The sequence below is a fragment of the Magnolia sinica genome, chromosome 12 (genome assembly GCF_029962835.1).
Source record: "Magnolia sinica isolate HGM2019 chromosome 12, MsV1, whole genome shotgun sequence".
NCBI lineage: Eukaryota > Viridiplantae > Streptophyta > Magnoliopsida > Magnoliales > Magnoliaceae > Magnolia > Magnolia sinica.
The window spans coordinates 22,775,866-22,786,657 of record NC_080584.1 but is presented as its reverse complement, the minus strand read 5'-3'; the positions used below and the strand labels follow the sequence as shown (position 1 = coordinate 22,786,657).

Sequence of the window (10,792 nt, the reverse complement as noted above, 5' to 3'; positions counted from 1 at the left end):
TTCTGAGTTTTGAGTTTTAAAGCATAGCAAACTGGGGAGTTTGGTCCTAGAGCTCATTGTCTCTAATTTATTAGATTTTCTACACTAACGGGTACTCGTAAAATCAGGAAGAACCCCAATAGGACCAAACCTCTAATCATAAATGTCTCAACTCTAGTTATTGTGGTTTGTATGGTCTTCATTCCTAAGGTCTTGGTTATCTTAATACTTCACTCTGATACTAACTTGTAACCCCTCGAAAATCGGCACCCGATTACATAAACTCTGATCCCGAGTTACCGGTTGTTAACTAAATGAAAATGCACGTATGACTTAGTTTAGATTCACATTCATTTCACGCACGAACAATCATAGTAGTATAATTCGAATAAACAAATCCAAAGCCAGATAAAGATAACAATAGATTCATCAATATAGGGCTAACAAGCAAAAATACAATTTCAATCGTAGTAATTGCTCAAAATGAGAATTATACAAGCCACAATATACATACCCAAGACGGTTAAAGTATTACGCTCAATTCTCCAAAACATAACGGCAGTGGCACAAGCTGATCTAAGCCTACCAGGTGGGAGTGAGTAGCTAACTCAGTAGTTTCATTAGTTCTAAGTTACACATATTATCGACTCAATCAACGCAGTTAATGATAAACATGAAATCAAGCATTTCCTAAATACTCTTGTTAAATACACGAATGAGATTATGGAATGATGCATGCGCCTTACAATTTAACACTCACTCACAAGTGATTCCAACGCTTATTTCGCAAATGTCAGCACTCCCTCAATGCGCAACCACAATGCCCAAGTCGGAAAATCATATCTAACGCAATGCGGTGAATGCCTATGTTAGCCGAGTAATTATTAAGGTCCATTCATCCAGCATATTGGCTAAGCTAGGATACCAACGTTATATCACGAGTCCTTATCTGAATCATATAGCTCGTTGTGACACATAGCAGCTCTTCACCAATATTTTTTTATCCAAATTTAGGTATCACCCATTTATATCACTAATCAATAATTCCAAATGTACAACATGATACCCAAAGGTATGAGGTCAACCCGGTATGTGTCGCCACACAAACACTGAGTATGATCACTCAATTCTAATGTGCAAGTTTGTCACGTAAAACCAAATCATCATAAAGGAAATGGCTCATCACCCAATTTCATTCACGCTTGGGTCGTTCAAACGATACTCTAGCACAGAACCATCGGCCAGGTAATTTTATGGGGTCATTCGAACAATAATCTTTCACCTCCATCTGTGGTCACTGATCACTTCAAGGAGGCTCGTCACCCTAGCATAGGCTGACAGTTCGGACACGATGTCCCATACCACTATGCCCGGCTTATGAGTCTTAGTAGGATCGTATCGCACTAATAGTTATGAATGGACTCATCTACTAGAAATAATGTATCTTAAATTCAATTTGGTCATGTCATACATTGTGAACATACATGATCAGTTGGTTAGTGGACTAATTTGATTGACCTTGGAGAACCACGGTGTAACTGGCATTGGGTGCAAGGATCGCATGTATTTCAGCTATTGTCGATCGTCAGTGTTTAACTTGGGTCGATCAAACAAGCTTAGGGTGGCCGACCTAACTCGGGCCAACCCTTGATTTTGGTGATTTATTGACTAACCCGATATCCTAAGCAATTATAAACATCACTAAGAGCTAACAATTCATTAAGAAATCACAACAAGATTTCATATGAAACTTAAATTTAACAACACAACTACTTATGCATTTCATTGAACATATGGGAATCTATAACATAACACCATCACTTAGGCATTTCATCGAACATTTGAGCATTAATAAAACTAAACATTCACCTAGGCATTCCATAAAAAATGTGAGCATCAACAAAATATTCACGTAGACATTTTATCAAGCATATGGGCATCCATAACCAAGTAATAACACATGTTGCGATCAAATCAAAGTATGAATATGTTAGCATACACCAACCTATTTACAAACAACAAAATCATTAACTAAGACCCTCGAGGGTCGATAAACGGCAACTTAGGGAAAATGGTCCACACCTTTAAGAAGGAATCACCGCTTTTGAGCTACTAGGATTAGGGATTTGAGGAAAAACAATTCTTGTACCAATTTCAAAACAACTAGGTGAGATTCATGCAATTCAACCTAGAAAAGTCTAGGTTAGGAAGTAAGGTTCATTTCTTACTTCTCAATTGTGAGTGGGATGAATTTGATGGAGGAGAATGGTTGAAGCTTAGGCTTGATCGAAGGGAATCCATCTAGAATACTCCAAGATCTCCCTCACAAGATCTCCTTCCTTCTCTCTTTCTCTCTTTTTTTCTATCCTTCTTGCAAAAAAAATTGTATGGATAGATGGCTTGCCCAAATGAAGGCCTTATATAGTTCAAGAAGTTGTGTAAATGGCCCTAAGGGCTAGGTTTTCATTATACTAGCCCTATAGGAATGTGTTTCTAACCTTTAGGGCCCACTATAGGGTGTATATGTCGATATAAAACTATAGGATAGTTAGCCCTAATGATGATCTATGTATGGATATGATCGGCCTGCCATTTAGATATGTCGATCGACGGGTATGATCAAAGTTTGTTCGACAATCACCGATGATCAATCGAGGCCACGGCTATATAGATGTGTGTAGAAATGCCTTTAGTCGGTACCCTAACTTTGGCCAAGAATCGACAGTCCAAAAGCTATGACTTCATGAAAGAACGAAGTGACTAGTTTCACTTAAGTTTCAGATTTTCATCTAAGGTATTTGTCCAACTCAAGCACTCGCCTTGCGAGTCTAAGTTGAGTGATCCAAGACATGACATCGACTCGATGTCTCACATTGGACGTCAAGCCTACTAAGAAGAACATCTTTCTATAGTCTTAAGTTTAGTGGCCTACTAATGAATACTCTGGAGCTTGTTCAGATAATCAAGGCATTCGTGCAATGAATTGGGTAGCAAGATTTCTTGCATGCAATGATTTGGGTTTGGATTATTTAAGTTCATAATATAACCTATTTGCAACTAGCAGAAATGACAATTCAATTATAATTACTCTAAATCGTCGGTTCTTAGGCTAAAAGGATACTCGGTTAATTTAGTTTGTTAATTAAGATATGACCACTAGTTATCTTAACTTTAGGTAGGTCTTTATCTAGTTGCAGTTTCCTTGATTATTCAGTAATAGTTCAGCTAGATTTGGGCCCTAAATGAACAAATTATGATGCTAGACTCAAGATTTACGTGATCGGCGAATTCGTTGGCTTCTAATGATTGATTAATCTGATTTTTACAGTTCCTTACCGATACCACCTGTGTATAGGCTCATCTCGACCATTAAGGGTCAGTTAGTGACAAAGTAAGATAATTATAGCGAAATTTTTTTAAGGTTTTTTGAAATCCAAAACAGCAAAAATCTGAGACGTTACATTAACCAAGCTTTAAATTTTTCAATTTCGGGAAGTTCTTTAGTTCACGAAGAGCTACTTGAGGAGGAAACAACTCGGCTAAGGATAAGAAGCAAAGGGAAGAAGGGGAGCCCTCTGCCATTAACGCCAAAAGAAAGATAGAGGATGACCAAGACCGAGACTAGCGTACCAACTGACATCTGAAAAGTTGCTTCCATCAGTACACTCATTTAAACACCAAGTGGGAGTAGGTACTTGAGGAAGTTGGGCTAAGCAAAGAAACCTGACGATCGAGTTGAACTAATCAACTAAGCTCGATAATAAGGCTCATCGGCAAACCCTGACCTACTAGACAAGGTTGATCTCCCTTCTCAAAGGAAAAAAGGTGCTCGGGGCGCTACTGTTATTTTATTATTTAATATGCTCATTCATTCTACAATAAAAGAACTCCTTAGGTCAAGGGAAGAGAATTTCTTTTAAATGATTTCTCGACTATCTGAACTACACAATCGACTACAAGGGCTTCCCTTAGTATAAGGAAACAAAGTCCTCCACTATGAATTCTACTATGAAAGAACCTCCCTAGGTCAGGGGAGGAGAATTTCTTTCAAAATCTTATTATCCGAGCTGTACGATCGACCAAAAGGACTTCCCTCAATATAAGTGAAGAAAGTCCTTAATGCTCGTCCTACCACCATGTCTACTATCTCGAGGCCGACCTATTAATTCTACAATGCATGGCCTAATACATTATTGACTAAAAACTACATTCTTGATTATCGTATCTACTAAGTCATCATACATAACCACCCACACATAAGGCAACAACATCGAGGACCATATATGGAAGAGACCTTCTCATACATTCAAAAGTTACTTCTTGAGCTCATAAAGTATAGATCTCGGAAGTAAGGGGGCTACTGTTATTGGTAAAATGAGGCTAAAACAAATGTATGAGACAAATGAGTTAAGCATCCATACTCGATGACTATGGATTGCTTGAGGGCCGAAAAATCACCCCGACCTTTTTTTCCGACCAATGACTTTGAAGGTTGGTCTTGTTCGTTGACCTCAAGAGATGATCTCGACCTCAGGTACCTTGGAGGTCGGCCTCAGATACCAACCTCGACCTCGGATACCGACCTCGGCTTCGCATACCAACCTCAGACTCGGGTATCAAACTCAGCTTGGATATTAATCTCAGCTTTGGGTACCAACATTGGCTTCGGATATCAACGAATATAAATATCCTTAGAATATATAAAGATAAGATTATCCTCCGAGATCTTCGCCGAGCATCACGCTGATTGAGTTAAAGATCGAGGATATTCTTACTAATAGAGTCTGACTCTAATACAGCACCTCCAACCAGCAAATCAACTCAAATATGAGACCACGTAGAAAGCCTATAAATACCCCCCCCCCCCCCGAGTAAAGGTATACACAATGATCTTGATTTTCCTACTCCTTCTGCAAACCTCCCGAGTAAAGGTATACACAATGATCTCGATTTTCCTACTCCTTCTGCAAACCTACCATGACTTAGGCATCAGAGGGTCCCTGGCTAACCAGCACCCCCAATGTATTCTCTTGTATTTCCATTAAATCACAGGTACTCTGGCTAGCAGGAGGCGAGGCAGGATCAACTAGATTTCAGCATAAACAATTTCTATAACGGAAAGATTTCAAAAAGTATCAAACGCCAAAATAGATGAGTCACGGTACCAAAATCTAAATGGTTGAGCAATCTCAGGAACTCTTCCTGATATAGGATCATTGAAGTGCATTTTTCTACAGCCTACAAATAATCAAAAGAGAGATTGGGATTTTTAACTACTCACTTATATGCAATGTATACTCAATTCCTCAAAGACTCAAGTACATCTATTTTAACCAATGTCCACAAACCAGAGGTTAGGATTCTTCAACCAACCTGATCTTGGGTCGACTGTGACTCAGCAACATTAATGGTCCCACAATTCAGATGCATGTGAATAAATGCCATGCACAACGAGAGTAACAAATTAGCTCCCTAAGAGAAAAATGCGTTCAGCATTATAAACGATAGACACGCCAAAAAATTACGTACTTAGAACTTGCATGATTAATTCAAATAATCATCTAAATTATTGTTAGCAGTTAAGATGTAGCAGGAAAATAGCATTTTTGGACAGTTTAAAACGAAAAACATCCAATGGTAATATTTCAACAAATAAATGTCTTTGAATGGGATGGTAGGATTGTTCAACTAATCTGAGTTTTAGAGGCTAGTTTGTTGATAATGGATGCCACAATTTAGTAAGTTGAAATTGAGCTAATATATGAAGGAGAAGATAATAATATAAGCAAAACGGAACGATCCTTCAACACAAATCATGTTCCACATATGCACTAGAAACAAAATAAGATAGTTTTTTTCCCAAAAAAAAAAAAAAAAAATTCTCACCAGATCTGGATTAACCATTTTTCAACCTTCACTATTCATTTCATCAATTTTCAATGGAAATTAAAATTTTAATTTAAAATATAAAAATGCATTCAAACAACTGATGAAATGTGTGATTCCAACCATAAACCGTTGAATTTGAAAAGAAATCTATTTTTCCTAATAATTTTCTACTGTCACTATTTTATTAAAATTAAAAAATTAATTAAAACACATTTCATAATAATACAAGTTGTTCCAAAAAAATTCTCAACAGATATGGATTACATAAATTAGTTGATGAAACATAAAACATGTTCATTTTATTTTCTTGTTCTTAAGACCCATCTAGTACATCTCCCGAACCTTTATGCCGAGTCATGCAACATGCTACCATGTTAACTCAATTACATTTTCGACAATCCAGCACCTGCGAATGCTGACTCGCTGGAACCTTGTTATTCCAGGCCCTGATCACTGCGACCTGTGAATCAACTAGGACCAGTCCTCTTCGATAAAACTCGAAATTAGCAAGGTAAACCATTGACCCAGCTCATACTGAGTTGACTCAGTTCCTATCGTCAAGATAGTGAAAAATCTGACAGGATACTTTCATGTAACAACTCCAGGGTCTGGGCATTACATTGGTTTCGAGCTGGATGTAAAAGAAACGTAACTGTAACTTGAGGACATATTAGAATATCTCCGTCCTTTCTTGAGATTGAGACATCCCCCAAATCAAGTATTTGAGTTTTGGAACCTTGTATCAAATCAGGTATTATCTCGGTTGCTGGATTGAGTTAGACTCCCTCTTCTATCTCTTTCGTTTCTGCTTTTGAGTTGTATAGCTTTAGTTTGTTTCTTTCTTTGGTGGTTGAGTCTCCTTGGTAATCTCAAGTTGTATAGTTTTTACTTCTTCTTTGTTTTCTTTTTTCTTTTTTTTCTTTTTTTTGTTATGTTTCATTTGTTTTGTTTCTTGGTTTTTTTCTTTCTTTTGGGTTGCGTCTTTTTCCCATTAATAAATTTCAATCTTTAAAAAAATTAAAAAAAATAAAAAAACAACACAGTACCATCCATTTGGAACATTGCTTTATGGCTTCCTGTATCATTATTTTCTGTTTCACTTAACGCGCTTCAGTTACAAAAATTATTTACATGAAAATTTTCCAACATATTATAGATATATTACCTCCCAGCTGCATCCTAACTTATGCATACAGTCTGCTATTCATGGGCTCCTATTCTTAGATAGAACGGGTCTGGGCAGCCTGGGAATAGGCTGATTGTCACTGTACTTTCGTAGTCTTTTTCTGCTTTTTTTTCTTTTCCTTTTCTCCCCCCTTGCGCTCCAGTAATGGGGCGCATTGCAGGCCCTTATGATAGGCTTTCTCAGGGTCCTTTTCTCCCTAGGAAAGCCCAAATGTCCATGGTTTGTATAGTTTTATTATCGTTTGAAAAAAAAAAAAAAAAGACAAACTTAAGCATGCAGCCATGACACTGCCAAACTGTCATTAGTGCCGAACATCCAAGTGATGTAAATGACGTGCCCCACTGATGATCACATGTCAAAGAAATAAATGCCACTCGACTCATTAGCTGTACAAGACCTAAACACCAAGTCAGATTGTTGGCATCCATTGATTTCAATGGCATGCTGTTCCTTGAGATGAGTGTAGGGTTGGTCTGTTTTTTACACTGGGATACTCAGGGTGGGGCCTACTGCTTACATGGATCAAATGCTCTCTGCAACAGACACGTATGTGAAGGACGAGGCTGCATGCTAAGTTAGCATAAAGCCAGCTGTAGCTGATAACTGTATTGCATGTTTCCGGGGGTTATAGCATTTATAAATTACTTTCAATATCTTATTGTCCACAAGTTCATCCTTCATTCTCCAACCAATCACTCTGTAATGTAGAATTGATGCGTGGTCCACGTCGTTTCTGCAATGAGATAATCAGCAATATGGTACTGTACCAATTCCATTCATGTTGTGTCCTTTTCTTTGTTGCAGACCAATGGATTCTTCAAGACAAGTGTCCCTGATGTGTATGCAGTGGGAGATGTGGCACTACAAGAAAACTGGTCTTTACCGGCAGTCAAAACCGCCGGCAAAGGCCAATAAAACCGCCGCTAAATACTTTGCCTGCGGTTATCTAACAGCCGGTAAAGCCTCAGTCGGTAAAGGCTTTACCGGCGGCCAAGATCTTTACTGACAGTTGTGCTGGACACCGCTAAATCATCAGTTTTTGTTGCAAAAATGGTCAAAAGCTACGGATAAAATCCGTAGCTAAAAATGACTAGCCCCACAGTACGACCATAGCCATTTGTACCGTAGCCACGGTAGATGCATAGCCTGCTGAGTGGGGTTCAGAAAATCAATTTCACATTAGTTGATATGGCAGTGTTGAATCCATAACAGCTTACCCCAATAAGATACAGGGAAACTCTTAGTTATTCTAGGCATATGATAGGCAGTAAATAAAATTCATGGAAGCCCTCCTAGGCATATACTGTAAAGAAATTGCTTCCTATTTCAGTTTTTAACTAACATATTATAGGCAGACAATGCCTATAGTGAAATAAATCAAACCTTAATTGAACAGTTTCTGTGAATTAAAGTACACAGAACATATAACAAATATTAGCACATGGTTACATATCAAAATATCTGAAACAAATCTTTATACACTCTGAATCACCTACAAATAAGTTTTGTAAATTTTAAAGCCAGCAATTCAACAATGTAATGGAAGTTCCTAACTGAAATATAAATTGATCTATCAAAAAAGAAAAGCGAGAAACTGAATGTAGTTCAAAAGAACCCTTGTACGAAAAGAAAAATGTAATACTACCTTCTATTGACAAATGATACACTGATGTTTGTGTGACCAGCCCCAACATCTTTGGCGTAATCCACTTCCAAAACACAACCTGTGAATATAACAATATAGCATGGAAACTAATTGAGAAACGAAACAACCTATGAAACAAATAGAAAAGTGAGCTAATAAAGTTTAAAGTGGATGACATTATCACCTGCTCAGGCATCTGATGTGATTTCATTTTTGCCTTCATCTTAATGTTGAATATTTGTAGGTGGTCCTGAATAGTTCCCTAAAGTTGAGCTTCAAACAAAATGTCACAGTTCACTCATCATATATGAGATGCAACAAAGAAGATGCTCACCACCACAGGCACAAAGAAACAGATGCATTCAATAGCCAACGCCAAATAGTTGGGACAATCCTGAATAATGATATGACACATGCATTCCACGAAAAGCCATGACAACCATTTATCGAATGGAGATTGAACAAATTAGCTCCAAAATAAGGAATAGGCATGAATATACAAAATAAATGGTAGCAGGAAAAGAAAAAGAAAAAAAAAGAGGGAACATTCATTTATGATTTGAATTATTTCCCAAGTAGTGAACTACTAATAGTCAAAAGGACCACCAGGGTACAAGAAAAAACTAGAGTGGAGAGGTTGCTTGTGGGTAAAACGTAAGCCTATGTTGGCTTTCGTCAGTGAAAACAGAGCCATTGGTTGGCAATTCCGGGTGAAATCAGAGTTGGCCCTTGAGCAGCAGCCACATTTTCACTTTCCTAATATAACCCTAACCTTAATTTAAAAGAGATTCCCCCACATCCTTTGAATATAAGAACCTCAAAACCTAATTGTGGGGGCTAAAATATCTAACCACAACTAGAGTATTTTATAGATCTAGATGCTGGTGGTTTTTCTTTGCTTCTCTACCTAGGTGTTTCCTTGTTCTGTGTGCATCGGGCACTCCATGTGGAGAAAAAAATTTGTCAAAAGAACATACACTGCTCTTTCCATCCATGGCACACTCAGTAAGTGATGCATCAATCAGAGCCATCCATCTAGAGATCATAGTACTAAAACTTGGTGGGTCAACTCAACCATGTTGAGTCGACTCGGTTCAAAGAGATTCCAAGAGCCAGGTTTCACAGAAACTCACTGGCCAGCATGACTCAGTCATGACTTGATGAGTCGTGTCAATACTGCTAAAAAACTCAACCGACTCTGTACAATTTAGCATGACTCAACCAGGCACTAGCCCAGTCAACCTGTTTTTGCAGTCCAACATCCACAACTTCAGGTCCAACTCATGAACATACCACCCTCACTTCATTTAGAAATTAGAACACAAACAGCTCACCAAAGCTATTTATTTCTCGTCCTTCAAATACACGAAAGAATATAATATGCACCAGGCAATCCCCTGATTCGCCTTTACTCGAATGAAACTAAAATTTGACATGCATTTCATGAGCCTCGGATAAGTTGACTCAGCGCATATCTCAACTCATTGTGTACTAAAGATTTTAACACATATATTAGGGCCTTTATGCATCTCCCTTCCACATCAACTTGTCCACATCAACTTGTACAAGGACCATAATCCACAAAATATGGGCGAGAATATCTTCCTTAGAGAATTGTGTGCGTTATGGAGAGGAGGGACCCTTTTCAACTTTGGGCAATCAAGGACGACGATATTCTCCAAGGAAAATGCAGTGCATAGCTACAGATGCTCGTTAGTTCTGGAAGGTTCATGAGTGCTATATGTTTTAGTTGCATTAGCCCTATATCTCCAACTTCATCATCAGGAATGATCGTACCTATTCTTCAAGAGCATGCTCATTTGATAAGGTGAGATTAAGATGGTTTAAACGTTCCAGGCCTTCCAACTCACTCATATTTAATCCCTCACTCCCTTCTTCCCACTTTGAATAACTATTATATAGGTTGATCACTCTTAACTCAGAAAGCCTGGAGATTACCCCTCGAGGAATTCTGCCCAAAGTAAGTATAACCTCCAGCTCCAAATGCTTTAGTTTCACCAGATTTCCTATCTCTTTAGGCAATGATTGGATCCCTGTGCTTCATCCCACCCATCTAAGAATCCTTCACCTAT

General features: G+C 38.1%; 1 long non-coding RNA gene across 1 annotated transcript; it reads right to left on the bottom strand.

Moving 5' to 3' along the window:
• Window positions 1–8,486: 8,486 nt before the first annotated feature.
• LOC131220408 (uncharacterized) lies at window positions 8,487–10,281 on the bottom strand. Its single transcript, XR_009158567.1, has 2 exons — window positions 8,884–10,281; window positions 8,487–8,778 (listed from the first exon to the last, which is right to left on the bottom strand). It is a non-coding gene; the product is annotated as an uncharacterized LOC131220408 (long non-coding RNA).
• Between the last annotated feature and the right edge of the window lie 511 nt (window positions 10,282–10,792).